Source organism: Acomys minous (assembly GCF_964271855.1).
Source record: "Acomys minous genome assembly, chromosome: 2".
Lineage (NCBI taxonomy): Eukaryota > Metazoa > Chordata > Mammalia > Rodentia > Muridae > Acomys > Acomys minous.
The window spans coordinates 27,787,830-27,808,855 of record NC_140484.1 but is presented as its reverse complement, the minus strand read 5'-3'; the positions used below and the strand labels follow the sequence as shown (position 1 = coordinate 27,808,855).

Sequence of the window (21,026 nt, the reverse complement as noted above, 5' to 3'; positions counted from 1 at the left end):
CACTACTTAACAAAATTAAGCCAAGAAAGAAATCAAAGACTGTTTATAATTCAGTGAAAATGAATACACAACATGCCCAAACTTATGGAGCACAATGAAAGCAGCTTTAAGAGGTAAGTTCATAGCACTAAGTGCCTACATAAACAAAACAAACAAACAAACAACAACAACAGCAATATAACCCTGGAAAAATCTCATTAACAACTTAGTGACACACATGAACTCTCTTGGAGAGCAACAAGAAATAACATCCATGTCCCATGCCCAGGAGTACAAGCCTTTAATCCCAGCACTTTGGGAGGCAGAGGCAGTCAGATCACTGTGAGTTCGAGGCTAGCCTAGTCTACAAAGTGAGTCCAGGACAGCCAAGGCTACACAGAGAAACCCTATCTCAAAAAACAAAACAAAACAAAACAAACACCCCCCCTTCCAAAAAAAAAAAAAAAAAAAGGAAATTCCCATAAGCTTTCTTTGTCTCTAAGGGGATTGTAGGCACAGAGCAAATTTGCTATGGTCACCAGTCACACCCAGTCTCCAAGTACATGACAACAGGAAGCTGGACTTTGACAAGTGATCTTCCACACGGAGTTTAATAGGAAACACAAATAATGTATGTATGATGGGGGTGGAACCCAGGCTGGGTCTTGTGTATGCATAGCATTCTCTCTGCTTTGAAATTACACTTCCACCGTGGCATAGCAAATTCCTTGTACCTACCTCTTCTATTTACACAGAAAGCACAGGCTCCGGGAAAGGACTAGTGTACTATCTTCAAAGGCAAACCACCTCCTAAGCATCTATGAAGCACTTGTCCTTGGAGTTGGGGGCACACAACATTTCTTCGTGATTTTTTTTCCTTTGTGGTATAACATCATAAAGACGGATCTGTATGATTAAATTAATAGGTCAACAAGTGTGGACATCAAGGAAAATTGTAGCTTTCCCTGAGAAGGGTGACCTGACCATAACTGTTCCTGTCTTCAACCCTTTGCAGCATCTTAGAAATAAGTAGATCTTTGGCTTTTCATACTGTTCTATTAAAAGTTCAGAGTAATTTTAAATTAAAACTATTTTCTCTCCCAATGTCTTAAAATGCCACATCATTTCTCTATGCAAAATTTTCTACAACAAGCAATTTATCAAGACAATTGATAAATGTTCAAACATGCTCTTAAAGGATAAAAAAAAAATGATGTATAACATTTGTCCGTTTCTGTGGTTTAGACTTCAAGCATTGCTGATTCCCAGTAAACAAAAGATAAATCCCAGAAGTCAGCTCTGAATGGGTATGTAGAGGACGCGGCTCTAACCAACCAATGTGAGCTGTCCCCAGCATACCACTGTCACTGTGCGAAGTCACTTAGGAGTTGTTTATTTCTCAAGCATGGTCTCAGAACACTGATGCTCTCAAAGCCAGGCATAAAGTGTAGACCAGCGTTTGAGGCTGGATCCTTCGGTGACTATAGAAATTATTCAACTACTGTGGTTGGCTTTGATTTGTATGGAGATTGTGGTGTACGACTTGTTTTGTTTTGTTTTTTGAGAGAAGATTTCTCTGTGTAACCTTGCCTGACCTAGACTTACTTTGTAGACCAGGCTGGCCTCGAACTCACATTGATTTGCCTGCCTCTGCCTCCCAAGTGCTGAGATTAAAGGTATGTGCCACTACACAACTTTTGCTTATGGCTTTCACTCTTCCCAGAACAGATCAGTCTGGTGAACCAATCAAGAAATGTTGGTAACAATAATGATACGAATCAGGGCTAGTTCCAGGAGCTTTGCCAAGGCCCATAGTGATGTCAGTTCTTGGTAGAGCTCCAAAAGTGCCTCTCAATTTTCTGTCACCCGTACATTATTGACAATGCTCTCTGTGGTCTCTTGGCTACCATGTTGTTGAAGCTGAAGCTACTCATAGGTATAAGGAACTGCGTCCAGATGTTCTTAGGCCCAACTTCTGGGAAAAATGTGATACAAAGTCCCTCATGAGGAATGTCAGTATAGCGGAGAAGCTAAACATTAAACATCATGGGTAGAAAGGGCTCTTGGTGAAGGCAGCTAGGGTATCAGAGTTCCTTCCTCCATAGAAAAATTTCCCTTACATCAAATCCAGAATACGAGGAGATTCCAGTTTGGGAATACCAAAGTTGGAGATGAATAATTGGCCATATCTTATCTATTTTCTCCTGCTTTTATGAAACTCCTATTGCCTGTGGGCTGGTCCAGATCAGTTTACTTTGTTTTCTCCCTTTCCACACTGAACTGGCCCTTGAGATATGCTATCTCCTCCATCTCTCACACCCCTGTGAATAAACAGGTACTTCCTTCTCTGACTAGGAATAAAGAAACTGGAACAAAAAAAATCTCATGGCAGAAAGACACTGGAGGACCTTCCTGAGCCAAACTCCTGGAGTCTGTTTAACCAGAGGCAAAGCTTGTTGACAGCACTTTACAGTGTGTTTCCTATGGCAGCAGTGACGAGGAAGGACCATGCCTTTCTACCACTGCACAGAATTAGGGAAGGAACACAGAGAAAGCATGTGGTCAACTGCACAGGTGTTGTCTCTTGCATGCCAAGTTCACTGCTTCACCCACATCTAACTCCTAAACATTATTTGCTCTCCTGTGCTGATGCTTCCTGTTGATGAGTCTGCCTCTATGCGAAAATCTGCCATTGGAGTAGCATCCTGTTCTCCATTGTCACCGCCACCCCGGAGGTTGGTATATTGGCTTACATGCCTACAACTGAAGCCACTGAAACTTGAGACGCTTCAAAAACTTAAGAAGCTGAAAACCTTGGGCTTTGAATTCATATCATTTATATCTTTTCATTCCAACTGCTATCATGACACCGTGTCACGTGACAGGAGCTCAAAAGAATGTTCCGTGGCAGTTTTGGGGTCAGATAGTAGACCGGAAGTTGCCGCTGGGTGACCTGGGTAAGAAGAGTCCGCATAGGGACTCTTTATCCTAAAGACAGAAGGAGAGAGAACTTTGAAAAGTCTCAAAAGTAATGACAGAACCACTGGAAACTGACAGGAAAAAGATGGACAGAGTATGAGGGGAAATCACTATACAAAACTCAACTCCAGCATCACAGGAGGAGAAGCAAATAGCTCATCTGCTCATCCAAGAGGTAAGCCCGATATAGCCCCAGTGAAGAGAGCAGCAGTGCACCCCCCATACACAAGCCCACCAGAGGCCTTGTGAGCCTCAAATCCAGTCACTGGTTTGGGTAGGATAGTGATTCCTGGGGCCGTGGGTCCGCTGTGGAGAGGACCATCCCTTTTTGTTACTCTATATAACTCAGCAGGCAGGACTACCTGACCAAAGTGTCATCCTGAGAGAGAAGCTACTGTTCAAAACCCATCTGTCCTAGAACCGGAAAACAAGGAACAATCATAGGCCAAACAAACAAAACAAAACAGAATCTAAGCTGCTACAGCTCCAGGGTGAGAGAGGAGCCTAAGAGATAGCTACGGAAAGGAGCGTCAACTCCTGACAAGTCAGGGGGTGCAGGTGCTACGTGCCTCCACTGGGGGTGAAATGCACTGCCCGAGAGCATGAGCCTGCAGCTAGCTGCCTAGCTCAGCACTGAGATCCGCACTGAGGGCTTAGAGAAGGTAGGAGGACAGGGCTTCCTCTTGTACGGCCCTCAGCGCTGTGACTTCTCCCTTCCAGACCCAAAGCACTCTAGAGACACAGCCAGCAAGAACATTAGCCACTCCAGGACATACAATGAGGAGAGTCTCTCTGGTGAGTGAGATAAACCCATCCAGCCCATAAAATGGAAGGATTTAAATTTTGATTTTTGTTTCTTGTTTTTTTCTTTCTTTCTTTCTTTTAACCTTTTCTTTCTTTCTTTTCTCTTCTTTTTGGTTTTGGTTTAGTTGGTTTGGTTTTTTGAGACAGGGTTTCTCTGTGTAGCCTTGGCTGTCCTGAAACTCACTAGGTAGACCAGGCTGGCCACAAACTCACTGAGATTCACCTTTCTCTGCCTCTGTGAGTGCTGAGATTAAAGGCATGTGCCACCACTGTCTGACTGTTTCTTGTTTTCTTAAAATAATAATACATATTAATAATTTATTATTATTATTATTATTATTATTATTATTATTATTATTATTATTATTATTCCCCATTTCCACATTTACTTAAAATAAGTTTTGATTTTATAACACATTCTATACTATTTTTTCACTTTCCTTTTTTTTTTTTTTGATGATTGGTGACACATTTGTGTGTATTGATTACTTTTTAGTACTTCTAAATCTTGTACACCTTGATGTTGTTGCCACTATAGCAGTTTCTTTCTTTTCTTTTTCCCCCCCTCTCTGAATAAAATTGGAGATTAAGCATTCAAAAGCTGCTGCTCTAAAAATATCCACAAATAGGGGCTCAAGACAGGGCTCACTAGTTAAGAGTCCTTGTTTGTTTTCCAGAGAATTTGTGTTTGGTTCCCAGTGCCCATGTGGGAACCTTAATATCACTCCAGTTCCAGAGAATTGGTGCTCTTTTCTGACCTTCATGGGCACCAGGCAGGTACATGATGCACTTACATGCGTGCAGGGAAAACACTCTTTTGCAAAAAAAAAAAAAAGGCTCAGTGGGTTAAGAGCACTGGCTGCTTTTCCAGAAGACTTGGGTTCAATTCCCAGCACCCACATGGCAGCTCACAACTGTCAGCAACTCAAGTTCCAGGGACCTAACACCGTCATGGAGACATGCATGCAGGCAAAACACCAGTGCCCATGAAGTAAAACAATAAATAAATATTTTTTTAAAAATAAATCTAAAAGAAAATCGTTTAACCCACAAATAAAGCCAGAAGTGACTTCTAAGCCAACGAATGTTCAGATTTCATCCCAGAAACACAAGGAATGCTTAAGGCAAGACAAGACTTCTCCAGAAGGTGACGCCTTTTCAACTTCTGAATTCACAGATTCTGAAGTGGGTAGGAGGCCAGTTAAGTATGTCAAATCTTACTAGCAAAACTGATCACTGACCTCAAAGATACAAACAATCAGATGAATTAAGCACAGGACCCAAAGAGTAAACTCACCAACAACAGAGAAAAAAAAAAAACTAACATAAAATCGATTGAGACGGACATGAGGATGGGGTTGGGGGTGGGGGAAGGCTAACAGTATAAATGAAAAAGCCAGCAAGGATATGCTAATACGTTTTTTTTTCCTGAAAATACCTCTAGACCTCAAAGAAGCTGAACTTTTGCTAGACCTTGCAGCCAAGTTAATAATATGCTGAAACAGGGGGGCTGGAGAGATGGTTCAGTGATTAAGAGCATTATCTGCTCTTCCAAAGGACCTGGGTTCAATTCCCAGTACCCAGATCCAAGGGATCAATATCCTCACACCAATGCACATAAAATAAAATTAAATAAATTGTTTAAAAATATTTAAAACAATCATAGACAAAACAACTATCCCATAAAGACTGAAGACAACATGTATATATATAGGCTAATAATATGCGTTTGCAGGCTTGAGTGCTATCCTAGGTGAGTTGTGTCACTAAGTGGCTTCTTCCTTCATAAAACTATGTAAAGAATCCTTCATCTGTTCATCATGCCATGTTTTCTGGGCTGGTCAATAAATATAGAACAAGGCCTTTTGTTGGTGTCAGACAGAAGACAAGGATTTTTAAGTGGAAAATCCAAATGTGTGCTTACTCTTGGTCAAACTACTCTGTGTAGGAATGCTGAGTGGATGTAATATCTATCAATAAAACGCTGCTTAGCCAATCAGCTGAGCAGAAGGACTGGAAGTGGAAGGTGGAGCTTCCTGGAGAGGAGGAGGTTTGGCAGTTGAGGAAGGAGATGGTGGACTGGGTATGAAGACGAAGGAGAGAAATGGCTGGAGAAGCATCAAAGTGCAAATGCTTGGGGTATATGTATTATATATCAGCTTAGAGTAATTTGTTTATTATAGTTTAGGAGTTGATTTGTATTAGTATAGTTTCTGCCCAGTGTTGTGGGAGATTTTGGCCAGCGTAGAGCTGAAGCATATATCTTCAGACCCTATGTCTTTATTTAGCATCTTAGGCTGAGCCGATACATTTTAATGTAACACTACTCCAAGAGAAAGCTGCTTTATTTTCATTCCCTAATACATTGCCAATGCACAAGAAAATTGAGATTTTCAAAAAGATTTTTAAAAATGTCAGGAAAGAAAGATTCAATAAATCAAATAGCAAACACAGAGGAAAGCATCATCAACAGACTCAACCAAGAAGAGGGAATATCAAAGGTAGAAGACAAAGGTATATTCTACGTTCACACACACACACACACACACACACACACACACACACACACAGGAGCATGATCACAAAGTCCAAGGATTCGGGAATGTGACTAAACAAACAAACAAACAAACAACAAACCTCAGAATGCAATGGGTAGAAGAAGCTGAGATTAAAAACTAAAGACAAACAATTTGTTCAGCAAAATTAACGCAGAAAGTTCTGAAAACTAGATTTTAAAAATGAAAAATGGGAGGGAGGGAGGAATGGGAGGATACAAGGGATGGGATAACAATTTAGATGAAGTACGAATAAATTAATAAAATACATTTTAAAAAATGGACATTTAAACACAAGAGACATTTATCACCCCAAATAGACATGCCCGGAGAAGAACTTCCCCACAATGTACTATAATCAATACATCGAAAATACAAAGCAAAATACAATATTAAGACCTCTAAAGGAGCAGCACTAAGTTGCCTACAAAGGCAAACAGCATAACACCAGCTCTCACATTAGCAACCCTAAGAGCCAGGAATCATGGAGGGATATATCCTTGAAATATAGAGATAGCAAAGCTATCTCTTGAAGTTGATGGAGAAATAAGGGTACTCCAAGACAAGTGCACACTAAGGCAGCTCACGACCATCTACCCATAGCGGTTGAAGACACTTAATACGATACAGAGAGCAGGAAGAGTCTGAATCATGACGTCACAGGAAAGAGTGAACTTTGTGAGAGGAATAAACAGCAAAGGAAAGCTAGAAGTGAATTAATCATGTGCAATACAGTAAGCTAGCAGGATCCCTAACACTAACAGGGCCACAAGAAAAGAACAGGGCTGGGAAATGGGCTCAGCATTTAGCAGCACATCCCGCTCTTCCCAGGACCTTGCTTCCAACCCCAGCAGCCACATGGTAGTTCACAACCACGTATAACTCTAGTTTCAGGGGAATCTTCTCTTTGAGGGCACCAGTCATGCATATGACATACATATATACATGTAAGCAAGACAGTCTCATATACATAAACTAAAGTAAATAAACGTAAAAAAAATAATAAATTGGTCCAGCCAACCAGAAAAGAACAAATAAAGATACCAGAATTAGTAAATATTGTCTTTAATGTAATTGCCTCAAATCACCAGTAAAGAGATCCAACTTAGCCAACTGGATTAAAAATCAAGACCAACTCTCTATTGCCTGCACACACACACACACACACACACACACACACACACACACACACCTACCTCATTAGTAAAGACACCCACATACTGACAATCAAGGTTTGAAAGGCAGTCTTTCAAGCTACTGGAAGCTGAAAACAAGCTAGTGTAGTAATTCTAAGGTTTGATAGAGAAGATTCCAAATTGAAATTAGTCAGAAGAGATAATGAAAGCTACCACCTGCCAGTAAAGAAAATAAAAGTCATCAAGAAAAAAGAACAACTGTAAACATATGTGACCTGAATGGTGGAGCTGCCAATCATTACATAAAAAGATACTAATAAGAATAAAATGTTTGAATGATACAGTAACAGTGAGTAACATCAGCACCCTCTTCTCATCTTTAAATAGGTTATCAAACCAAAAACCAAACACACACACACACACACACACACACACACACATGCATGCACACACACCCAGGTAAAGGAAGCCTGTGAGATAAATCATACCATAGATCAAATTGACTTAGTAAATAGAACACAGAGTATCTCAGCCAACAGATATGAAATATACATTTTTTTCAATAGCCTGTGGAACATCCTCTAAGATAGAATACATGTTAGGCAATCAAGTTTTAACAAGTGCCACATAATTTAACAAGTACAACAAATAATTTCTAGTAACTTAATAATGGCATGGAGTTAGAAACAAATAGCAAGAGAAGCCACAGAAAGCAGACAAATCCTTGGAGAATGAAAAACATACCAGGGCTGAAGGGATGATAGCTCAGTGGTTAAGAGCACTGCCTGCTCTTCCAAAGGACCCGGGTTCAATTCCCAGCACCCACATGGCAGCTCACAACTGTCTGTAATTCCAGTTCCAAGGGATCTGACACCTTCACACTAATGCACATAAAAATAAAAAACTAAATAAATTATTAAAAAAAAAAAAAAGAAAAACATACCAGCAGATCACCAGCAAAACCAGGTTTTTAAATGTTCCTAGAATCAATTTAAGCACAACTTCCCAGCACTTTGGGGATAGAATTAAGGCAGTTCTAAGGCGTAGTTATAGTTTTAAATGCTTACATTAAAAATCAAATCAGAGATGGTTCAAATGAATAACCAATGATGAACCTCAAGGTTTTAGAAGAACAAGAGCGATCAAAACCCCAAAGCAGTAGGAGGCTAGAAATAAAAACGCTGAGGCCTGAAGCCAGTGAAAGAACAACACACTGAATCAATTAAATACACAACCAGTTCTTTGAAAAGATAAATAAGATTGACAAACTCCTAGAGAAACCTGCCTAATGAGAAAGTTCCAGAATAATAAAATTGGAGGGGTTTTCTGAAATGCAATCCTAAAAACTGGACAGTCGAAAAGAAACGAGTAAATTTATATACCCGTTACACATATAACCTGACTAAATTAAATCAAGAAGATCACAGCAACGTAAACAGTTCCATAATCAACAAGACTCAAACAGGAATGAAAATATTCCCTACCAAAAAAAGGCCTATACCAGAGGACTCACTGCTGAAGTCTGCTGAATCTTCGATGAAGACTGGCACCTTCACCCCTCACGCCGTTGCCAACATGGAGCCGAGAGAGCATTAACAGACTCATTATCTGACATCAGTATTGCCCTGACACCCAAACCAGATAAGGACACATATGCCAACAGAAGACTGTATACCAGTTCTCCTCAGGAGCGCAGGTGAATAAAATGCTTGCAGACCTGAAGAGGAGCTTCAGTGGTTAAGAGTGGGTATTGCTCTCTTCCAGGGGACCTGAGTTTGGTTCCCAGAACCCACGCCAGGGTGCTCACAACTATCTGGCAATCCAGCTGCTGAGGAGCTGATGCCCTCTTGTGGCCTCCAAGCACACCAGCATACCTACACGAAGAGACATACACACAATAAAAATAAAATACATCTTTTAAAAACCAGCATCTCTAACCAAAAATGTTCGGAAAAGCATTAAGATCATACACTGTGCTGAAGTTGGTTCCAGCCCAGGGATTCAAGGTGGGTTCAACGTATGCAAATCAATAAAGGAAATACAGAACACATGGAGGCTTATGGATACAAAATACACAACTATCTCAATAGATGCCGAAACACACCTTTTGGGAAACTTCAACATCTCTTTATGATTTAAAAAAAAAAAAAAAACTCTGAATATGTAGGAATATAAGGAACAAATCTCCACATATACATGACAAACCTGTAGCTGACATTATACTAAATAGGGGAAACAAGACAAGGACTCTTATCTGTCTGTCTGTCTGTCTGTCTGTCTGTCTAACTATCTACTCTCTATCTATCTATCTATCTATCTATCTATCTATCTATCTATCTATCTCTGTGTGTATTCTTACTCAGTACAGTGTCCACATGAGGGGAAATCTTTAGAAAAGAGATTAAATGGAAATTGGGGGTCTGATTGTCTTGAGTTCTAACTGCACCATGCATTCCTGGAAGTTTGCAAATATCTTCCCCTTCGTCACTGTGCCCAGTCCTTCTAGGTTGTACCTTTACCCCACAGTGCTCCCTCCCCTTTTCCCCAGATTCCCTCCTTGACCACTTCTGAGTCTCTCACCCACGTTTCTTTTGCTCATCAACCAACCAGCAGCCTCCAGGCTCCTCATCCCTTGTTTTCAGCACCTGTCCTTCACTTCAGCAAATACTCCTGGCTTCAGGCAAAGTGATCTGACAGGCATTAAGCTGATTTACAGGGCAGTCTCGGGGAGTGACAGCGGTTTGCCAAGTTTTTCAACAGCATTCAATTCTTTCCAAGGGAAACTTAGCTGTCAAAGGAATCCAAGGGATGGAATACAGATGGATTAAAAATTATGGACACTTAGAAGATAATAGTCTAGGTGATTCAAAAGCACTTGGGTATTGATTTTGATCACCATGCTGGGGAGGGGATAATTCATTTAATCTGCTGGTAGTGCGGAGTGATCTTCGCTTTTGTGGCTCATACTGCAGTGCTGGAGTGTAGGGAGAGAGGGATCCTGAGAAACTTTAAGCTAAGGCCTTGCGCTCAGATTCGAGTCTTTGAAGGCATTTCTCGTCTATTTTGATTTTCTGATATGTTTTCACTAACAAAATAAAGGTGTATGAAGTAGTAGTACTCTCCCGCCACCCCCCACCCCCCAGACAAGCTGTCTAGAGACTGATTAGAGGACACAGCATTCTGAAGGTTGTTTCAGGTCACACTGCATACACCGGGGACTAAAGTAGTCAGGTTGTAGGAGAGGGGGAGATGCGTCCCGTCTTAGATGATGCCTTTCTCACTCGGGCTTAGGATGAGGAATCCTAGAAGTTTGCCCTGGGAGTCTGGGGTCTTAAGTCCTGTCTTCCAAGAAAATGGATTTCTGCTGTTTGTCTCCACGAATTCAACAAACAAATTCAAATCTATACCTCTGAGTAAAGATTTACAGGAGAGATAGCAAAAACATCTTTTGAACCCCACTGCAATCATGACATTCAAATGACCTGACCATGCAGCGCTAGAATTCGGATCAGTTTAAAGACAATCCACCAATGCAAGGACCAGCTTACATGAGGATGGAGAAACTGCTTGTGCTCACCCCGGCGGCACACTGGGCTCTCAGTTCCCATGATAGAAAGCAGGCTGATAGACAACTGCTCTTTCTCAAAGAGAACTTGTTTGCAAACAGGAACAACCCTTGCTTTGTTCTCTTGAGAGAAAACAATACAGCATCAATCAAAGCAAAGCCACGACGTACCCAAGCCCCGCTCCTGCAGCTGCTCGCTCAAAACCGCGTATCATTCCCTGCAAAACCAGAGTGCCTGCCGGGAAGCTTGGGTAATCCTCTGCCGGGCTCTTCAGAGCACTGCTGCGGGTTAACTCTTGAAGGCTGGACGCTCTAACCCAGAAAGCAAAAGCTCTCTCACTTAACCACTTGCTTGCTGACTCATTCATTCCAGCAGGCAGGACGCGCTCAGCTGCTGCTGCGGCTGCTGCTGCTGGGCGTTGAACCGAAACACTTGAGAGGTAACGCCTAAAGCAGTGTTTCTCAACCGTGACCCTTTCAGTTGTAAAACCCTTTTACAGGGGTCGCATACCAGTTATCCTATCAGATATTTATACTACAATTCATAGCAGTAGCAAAACTAAAGTTGTGAATGGCAGAGAAATAATTTTATGGTTGGGGGTCATCACAGCATGAAGAACTGTGTTAAAGGGTCACAGCATTAGGAAGGTTGAGAACCACCCACCTCGAGGCCGTCCTTTGGCACCAGAAGCAAACTTCATCATGGGCTCAGCCTACCTGCTTGTCCTCTTTGATTTGGAAAGCAATCAATTCATTCCCCCCAAGATATCAATTGCACACCGTAGAGATAAAATTCAACAGTCAGCGCAGAGATCCAAGTAAAGAACATTTTAGATGAGGGAGTTCACTTCTAGGAAAAAAAATGCCTCCAGTTTTCTAGATTGGAGAAAATTATTCACACGTAGTAAATGTATCAAATTACCTTGGTAATTTGGAGAAACAGATACAGACATATTGGGACTTCCCATGGTGTCCCTCCAGGGAAACCCAGAAACAGCTTTCTGCAATAATGCCTGTGTTACCTACAAGAAAGTTATTAGGGTTCTTAGCAAAGTAGGTGGGCATGTGAGAGAGCGTCATTCTTCCGACTGGAGTTGATCTACAAGTATGAAAACCAGGGGAAGAAAGCAAAGCCAGCGTTGGACCCACTTTTGTTTTTGTGCTTCTTTTTGAGCTTTTTCTTCTTTTTTAAAAAATATATTTTATTAATGTATTCATATTACATCTCAATTGTTATCCCATCCCTTGTATCCTGGGCTTTTTCTTCTTGAGACAGATTATCACTGTGTCCTAGCCTCAATTCATAGCCATCTGTATCCTGTCCCCCTGTCCCGATCCAGTCCCCTCCCGCCCTGCCCCCCTGCCCCCCTGTTGCACCCCCACCCCCGCCTTGTCCCCCTGCCCCCCTGTTGCACCCCCACCCCCTCCCGCCTCGCCCACCTGCCCCCCTGTTGCACTCCCATCCCCCCTCTCCGCCTGCCTTGGCCTCTTCAGTGATGGAATTACAATCCTCACTGGCACTGGCTCAGGTGTTTGCAGTCTACCTCACTCAGCCCCGCACCCATGTCACTATACGGAAGGCTAATGTACCTAGATTTGCCAAAGAAAACTGCTCCTTTTCAGCTTCTAAGTGGGTTGCTGCATAGTAGCTCTGGGGCAAAACCAAGCTGCAGCAAGCTCCTAGCTTTTTTCAGGCAGGGGCCCGCTGAAGCTTCAGAAAGAAGTAGGAATTTAGTACAACACAGGACGGTGTGATGAGGTGTTTGTCATGAAGGCACACAGACAGAAAAGGAACCAGGCTAGGGGCTTGCTGCTTCTCTTCTTTGCCATCTGGAACCGGGCTCCTAGGCTCTGGGGCCTGGAAGTCTCAGAGCTCCAGGAAAGAATACAACTAACTCATCCAGAGGAGAGCGTACACTACTTGGGTAGCTGTGGGAACAACAGCAGCTACTGTGGTGAAGTTTACTTCATGCCAGCAAATGTGCTGACCACTTTACATGCACTCTATAGGAAGGACCACCAGACCACTAGCAAAAATAAATAAAAAATAAATAAATAAAATAAAATAAAGTTTCCTCCTACAGTCAGGCCTGCCCTGTAGCTGCTAAAATCTGAGCTATGGGATGTCAAGAGTGGTAGAAGTGAACACACAGAGAAAACTAAGAAGATGTCCTTATCAATAAATTGACAAGAGGAGGTTGGGAGGAGAGACAGGGCAGAAGTAAAACTGGACAAGGGCTGTCACGATGTCTGATTTTCAGTTTTTACAGAGAATGGTCATGCTCTCTTCCGGAAGTGTTTGGTAAAATTCACCACCGAACCATTTGGACATTTTAATTTTACTTCGTCACCTGTAATTACTGTGACATCTTTTTTTTTTTTTTCTCGAGACAGGGTTTCTCTGTGTAGCCTTGGCTGTCCTGGACTCGCTTTGTAGAGCAGGCTGGCCTCGAACTCACAACGATCCACCTGCCTCTCCCTCTCGAGCACTAGGATTAAAGGCATGCGCCACCACGCCCGACTGTGACATCTAAGGCAGCCTATTTTGTAACACTTGACCTGGAGCCAGCTGACAGGTGTGTTCAAATCGTGAGAGTCATAAGCATCCCTTTTGTGTCTGCAATACTTCAGTAAAGTTTATCTTTTTTTCTTTTTTTTTAATTCTGTGAAATAAAAAACAAAGTGACTCTGACTGGAGCTGAAGTAAACAATGATGGATATGATTAGCTCACCAGAGAAAGTCTAAGGAGAGCACCCCAACAGTTAGTCATCTTAGGACCCAAGTTATCTTAGGCCCTGCTGGAGGAATGGGGCATCTGTACCCACAAACATATTTAAGGACAAGAAAAATTTCCAAGAAGTTGCTCTAGGAATTTTCTTTAAAAGTAAATATAAATGCCCCCTATAGCCCATCAATTTATTTATATATATTTATACCCAGGAAAACAAATATACATGGACCATAGCCTGAGGACTGTGTGTTTATGCAAGAATATTCTTGGCTGCTTTCATCATATCAACAGTAGTAAAGAATTGAGCTGTGGCACACTCAGTAAACTTGTTCAGTTTACTACTCCTAAAAGGAAAGAGTGAATTGTTCACACACACACACACACACACACACACACACAGAGAGAGAGAGAGAGAGAGAGAGAGAGAGAGAGAGAGAGAGAGAGAAGAGACTTTTTAATGTGGCTGAGATACAAGCATTGGCAGAAAGAACTTGAGAAAGGAAGAATATATTTTTGCCCACAGTTTCAGAATACTCAGCCCATGGTCCCTTGGTCTTGTGCACTTGTATACAGTCAATAAAATATAAAGAATCTCTCATGGCTACAATAAAATATGAGCCACAGGATGAGTTCAGAGCTGGGAGAGAAAGCAGTCAACTCAATATGTCCAGTAGACTGAATCAGACCATGAGAGGAGAGAGAGAGAAGGGTAAAGTGTGTGTGTGAGAGAGAGAGAGAGAGAGAGAGAGAGAGAGAGAGAGAGAGAGAGAGAAAGAAGGAGGAGGAGGAGGAGGAGGAGGAGGAGAAGAAGAAGAAGAAGAAGAAGAAGAAGAAGAAGAAGAAGAAGAAGAAGAAGAAGAAAAGAGAGCAAAGATGGCTGAGATGGGGGAGTCATACAGGAATGAGAACCTGGGGAAAGCCATGAGCTGTAGAAATTTAGGGTAAGGAGGGGGTGTGGGGTATGTGGTGGGGGTGTGGGGTGAGAAGAGCCAGGATGTCAAAATGGATTCTGTAGCATGTATTTGTGATGCTGAGAGAGCCTGGAGGCCAGCATGGGCTTTGAAGTGCTAACAGTCACCACAGTTAGCCATTTGCCCTGAGTTTCTTTCAGACCTGAGCAGGAACTCATTCTGGGTAGAAACCTGATGCAGAAGCCATGGTGCTGCTTAGTGGCTTGCTCTTCGTGGCTTGCTCAGCCTGCTTTCTTATAGAACCCAGGCCAGCCCACTTGCAATGAGTTGAGCCTTCCCTCATCAACCACTCTCTCAGATGAGTCTCTCTTGTTTGAAGGTGACATAAGAACTAGAAAGCAAAGTAATAGAAACAAAGAGTGGGAGTTTACCTCAGCTCTGCAGGGCTGGTCAAGGGTGACTGGGAAAGCTAAGGGGAGCTTTCTTTACAGATAACATTGTTTGATTAATGATGGGTTGTATAGATACATTTATCTGGATAGATAGGTTATATAAATATACTTGTCAATCAGATAAAGTACACTAACTTGTATTTTTATTATTAATTGTGGATATGTATTTATCTGAAAACACTGGGCCTTGCAAGGAAGTTAATTATATGTTTCAAGATTATTTAAGACTATGTATTTATCCTGAGGTCCTACTGAGTATGCAACCTGTTTACATTTAATCTGCCTTTAGGAGAATAATGTTGTTACGATCGTCACTTATGTACTTATTATGTCTTAGACTTCTCAGGCAATAGGCCTTCTCAATATAAGCTAGCTTTAATTTTATAGAGCAAAGCTTTACTTTTAAGATGTGTATTCTTCCATGCCCCTACTGTAGAATATTGTGTGTTGTGGTAATCTTTTGCTAAAGGAACTCTACAGTTTTAAAGCATACATAAACAGAAAAAATATCCTACAGATGTTGGGCGCAGTATGTGGATGCAGTTGATGACACCATGTTATTCTGGGTGAGTTATGTCAGCTAAGCAGCTTCTTCCCTTGTAAAACTCTGTTAAAGAGCCCAATAAGGAATCCCTTATTCCATTCCCATAACTTTTTTTTTTTCAAGACAGGGTCTCTCTGTGTTAGTCTTGCCTGTCCTGGACTCGCTTTGTAGACCAGGCTGGCCTCGAACTCATAGCAATCCACATCCCTCTGCCTCCCGAGTGCCTGGGATTAAAGGCGTGCGCCACCATGCCTTTCCCATAACGTGTATTCTGTGCTGTTCAAGATATGGAGAGGAAATCCCTTAGTTAGGGTGAGGTGGAGACATAGGACAGACACAATGGAAAGGTGGAAGGAACAGATCAGGCACGCACTACAGATAGACAACATTCAGGCCACAAAGTACGAGAGAAGACACAGGGAGAATTCAAATTTGAGCTGCCTCTTAGTCAAAGTAATCCAAGAGAAAATTTGTCATCTCTTAATGTGATATTGACACATTTTGGTGCCCACTCTGAGGTCTCTTTAATACATTAGCTAACACAGTAGGTTTTAACTCAAAAGATAAAAGTATGAACAAAGTTTGGATTTGAGTTGAGGACATGTGTATTGACATCGAGGGAGGAGTGAGCTGGCACCTTTATCTACTCTGGAATGAATGTGAAAATAAGACTAATTGATAAAGAGAAACATAAATGATCAATATGTGGAAAGCAAGTAGAATAAAATAATGGTAGAGACTATATATGGATATATAGGCTCTCAGTATGAAATTCTTAAATAAGATCTCATAACAAAATGTAAGGAAGAAAACAGTTTGTACAGAAAAGTTCCTCGTTTTTGTCTAAGAAAATAAATGGACTTTCTAAGGGCAGAGGCAGCCCATCATTTCTTCTGGTTTGAAGAAGTGATTCAGCACTGGATGACATATTTTGGCCACAGTTTTGCTGTCCCGGACATATAGGAAGCTCAACTTTCCATTCTTGTCATATATGGAAGTGACACTTCAGAAACCTTCTTGTCTCCTATTCACTTTTGTTTGAATTTGGGAAGGGCGAGTGTTGGCAGCACTAGGGGGCTATGTGTACTGAACACACTGACATTTCCTCTTCTGGAGAAATAATGGTTTCTTCCCCTCCCCCGTGTTTCAAGCACTTGTGCAGTTGTTGGGTACCATGGGCACAAAGTCTTGTAGGACAAGGCCTTCTGGCTTTAGTTCTCCCTCCACTTCCTCTTCCTCCTTCTCATTCTCTCATAGTTGCCTCTCTATATGCTGAAGATCCCAAGAGCCCTAGCGTAAATCCCTCAGACATCTCCTAGGCTGGAGGATCCTGAGTTGCTGTAATGGAACCAGGAAAGTGCTTCAGGATTCTATTGGAGAGACCTGGTTAAATAAGCCTAGACGACTCCATGACTTCAGTGTCTTGTTAGTTCAGAACAGACCTGATCCTCCATTCCTTAGAAATGAGTTCAGAAGTCACAGGAAATACTGTAGAAAATGGGTAGCCATTCAAAGAAAAGTAAGATTACTTAAGGTTGACTTATTGCTGGTCTGATTGCTTAAGGAAGATTTACCGCTGGTCTGGAAATCTCCATTATCCTAAGTTTGCCCACACTTTTTCAGTTTGAATGCTCCAATTATGTTAAAGATTGCCTAATCCCCACCCCTGGAATTCCCCAGAATGTCTTTTTTTTTTTTTTAAAGCCTTCCAGCTCACCACAGGGTCGCCATTTTGTCTAAGTAAGTGGTGACCCCAGCATGCCTGATTTCTGCAGAATAAGCACTCTTTGTTGCTTGTGTACTATTTGAGTCTGGGTCTTTTCTTCAGCATGTTCAGTACCCTAACACTATGTCAATGCCAATGGTGAAGAGGACTTTCACCAACAGCTCTAGTGAGAAAATACTCTTTTTCAAGCGATTTGCAGTACTTGTTCATTTATAAAACCTGTGGATCAAGAGGGTTAGCAAAAGCCTATAAACCCATTTGATATGGAATCCAGGAGGCTCATAGAACTGGATATAGTGTTGTCTGCTAATACTACTTGTTATGAAAAGGAAGTATGTGTTGGGACGTACTTTTTATCCCAACTCAGTCCCTTTCGGGTTCCCTCTCACAGCTGATGACTAGCCAGACATCAAAGGCTTCCTTGTAATGATCACATGATGAGCACACTTCCCACACACCTGGCAATAATGTGTCTATGGCCTCCTGAAACTCAAAGTCAATGGTAAAAAAAAAATCTTAGTAGCTAGATCATGCTTCATCCAAATGATCTTTGTCTTTATTATTATTATTTTTGTTACTACTTCTACTACTATTTTGTTACTACTTCTACTACTATTAATAATAATAATAATTATTATTATTATTATTAACTATTCTGATTCAGAACTTTCTTTTATGCAATAATTAGGTCATGTGCAACATAATTGATGTATGTTTAGTTGTTCTAAGATAGGAAAAGAATATCCAGACATCTGGCTGTTTGCAGATCTAATAAGTATCAACTTCTCTATATGGGAGGGTTCTTCATAAGATCAACTCACCTTTGTTTGACATAGATGTCTGTACTGCACTATATTCATGACTCCAACATTGTTAAAAAAAATGAGGGGGGGCTCCAACTTTCATTGGGTCTTTTGATAGTTTCATCTTTGACTATTTCAAGAATAGCTGATTTATTATTATTATTTTTAGGTTTTTTAAAAAGCAAATTATCCAATCTATCCCATCTGTCTGTTAGGATAACCATTGCTGCGATAAAACACCATGACAAAAAGCAACTTGGGAAGGGAAGGGTTTATTTGCCTTACACTTCCATGTTACTGTTCATCATCAAAGGCAGTCAAAACAGGAACTAAAGCTGGGCAGGAATCTGCAGGCAGGGGCTGATACAGAAGCCTTGGAGGAACACTGTTTATTTAGCTTGCTCAGCCAGGACCACCAACTCAGGGATGTCACCACTCACAATGGGCTGGGCCCTTCCACATCAACCGCCAATTAAGAAAATGTCCCACAAGCTTGCCTACAGCCTGTTCTTACGTATTTTCTCAATTGAAGTTCCCTCTTCTCAGATGACTTCAGCTTGTGTTGTTGACATAAGACTAGCCAGCATATCATCCCACCCCCCCCCTTCCCTCCCTCTTAACTCCTCCCTTATCCCTCCTGATTGTTATTCCATCCCAATCTCAGCAGCCATCAATTGTTGATAGAGCCCCAGCTGGGGATGGGACTTCATGCCTCCATCCATTCTTGCTAAGCCTTTGGCTTGATTTGCTGTAGGTCTTATACACGTATCACAGCTGTGTGACTTCATTTGTACAGAAAACACTTTCACTACGTCATCCACTACCTCTGGCTCTTACAGTATTTCCATTCTCTCTTCCACTATGAGCCTTGAGCCTTGGGAGAAATGGGTGTGACATAGATGTCCTATTTAGAGCTGAGCACTCTTCACACTTATTTTTGGAATATACTGGTTGTGGGTCTCTTCTCTAATGAATGGTAAGAGATGCACTAATATATGGATATAAAGATAATTGTTTAGGGGGCACTTTAATAGCATTTTCATGTAGCAAGTAGTGGCAAGTTCTCCCCTAGGGTCTATATTTTGTCTAGCCACAGGTTCTCAGCTTAGTAGAGCCAGGCATAAGTTTCATCTTGTGACATGGGCTTTAAAATCAATCAGAAATTATGTTACTCCTGTAACATTTATGCTACTGTTGCATTAATGGGCATATTTTACCAGGTCAGTAATTACTGTAGCTTGCAGGGTTCACATTTGGATAAGACTGTTGATTTTCTCCTCTGATAACATACATAGCTCTTTCCAGCCCTATGAGAGCTAGCCTGCAGGAATCAAATGTCCAGATCAGTACCAGTTTTACTGATCCCTTTTCTGTAATGCAAGTATATGGCATTTTCAGAAACAAAGTCTAAATGGTAAATCAAGTTATGGAGCGTAACCAAGGACAGTGGTAACAGTCTGTAATGTTTGGGGGGTGTATAGAACTCCACTGACCAACAAATTCAAAGAATTGCCTACCCATAGTTGGCACTTTAGTTCTTGATAGAGTATGGTTTCTAGTAGTAGGGGCAGTATTACCAGTTATAGGCTAACTCTCTTTAACTTTAAAAAAAATATATATGTATCTATTTAAAGAAGTTTCTACAGTGGGTTTCCTATGGCTTTTTCATGCCTTTGGCTTTATTTATCCCTTTCCATCCTCCTTTCCCTACCCTTCCCTCCCATTACCCCCTAATTTTTCCTGCTCTATTACTCCCCCTTCCCCTTTCTAACAACCTGTGTTCAAGTCCCCAATCCCTTACCGTCCATCGCTATGGCTTCTTATTATACTGACTACTACCAGTACTCCAAACAGACACATTCAAAGCTAGAATCCGTATATAGGAAAGCATATGCAGTTTCTTTCTGACCAAAATTTACAATGATAATTCCCAGCTCCATAAAGTGTGCATGTTCCAATTTTTCATTGTCTATTTCATGCCTTGATTGATATCTAGGCTGTTTCCATTTCCTGGCTACTTTGAACTCAAGAGCTATGAACATGGACGGGCAGGTTTCTATGCAGTAAAATATAGAGTTCTTTGGTCTATGCCCAGGAGTGGTATAGCTGAGCCGTACATCTATTCCTAGCTCTTAGAGGAACTTCATCCTGATTTCCACAGTGTCTGCAGCAGTTTGCATTCACACCAGCAGTAAGTATTTTCCTTCCTCTACATCCATGCCAGCATTTGTTGTCACTTATTTACTTATTTTGATGTCAGTCTCTCAGATATTCTGGGTTAAGATCAAATCACAAATTAATTTTAACTTGCATTTTTCTGAAGACTGAGGATGTTGAATATTAGCAATAACAACAAAAACACTAGAAATTTATGTTTCTTTTGAGAATTCTGTTTAGTTCTATGCCTCAGTTTTTAACTGGATAGTCTGGTTTCATTTTAATAACTTCTATTTTTATATTTGGGTATTTTGCCTGCATGTATGTCTACACATCACATGTACAAAGTGACCAAAATAGGATGTTGGATCCCATGGGACTAGAGTTACAGACAGTTGTTGAGTCTTCATGTGGGTCCTGAGAATTGAATCTGATCCTCTGAAAGAGCAGCCAGTGAGTGCTCTTAGCTGCTGAGCCATCTCTCCCAACACTCATGTTTAGTTTTCTTGACATTAGCCCTCCCATTCTGTAGGCTGACTCTTCAGTCAAGTGATGGTGTCCTTTGCTTTATAGAGGCATTTAGTTTCACGAGGCCCCACGAACATACTTCTTTTTTGTAGAGCAATATGACACCTGGAATAATGTATCTGCATTCTAGGTCCTATATGGGCATCACCAGGCAC

General features: G+C 41.4%; 1 protein-coding gene across 3 annotated transcripts in view; it reads right to left on the bottom strand.

The window, feature by feature from the left end:
• ASAH2 (N-acylsphingosine amidohydrolase 2) overlaps positions 1-11,332 on the bottom strand; it is a 113,079-nt gene extending 101,747 nt beyond the window's left edge. Inside the window, exon 1 of one of the 3 annotated variants that reach the window (XM_084758003.1) lies at positions 11,190-11,332. The gene's annotated coding sequence lies outside the window, so the exon portion shown is untranslated. Of the gene's footprint in view, positions 1-8,197; positions 8,326-11,001; positions 11,152-11,189 lie in introns of those variants that run through there. The other 2 variants (XM_084758005.1, XM_084758007.1) reach the window with 2 other exon arrangements.
• Between the last annotated feature and the right edge of the window lie 9,694 nt (positions 11,333-21,026).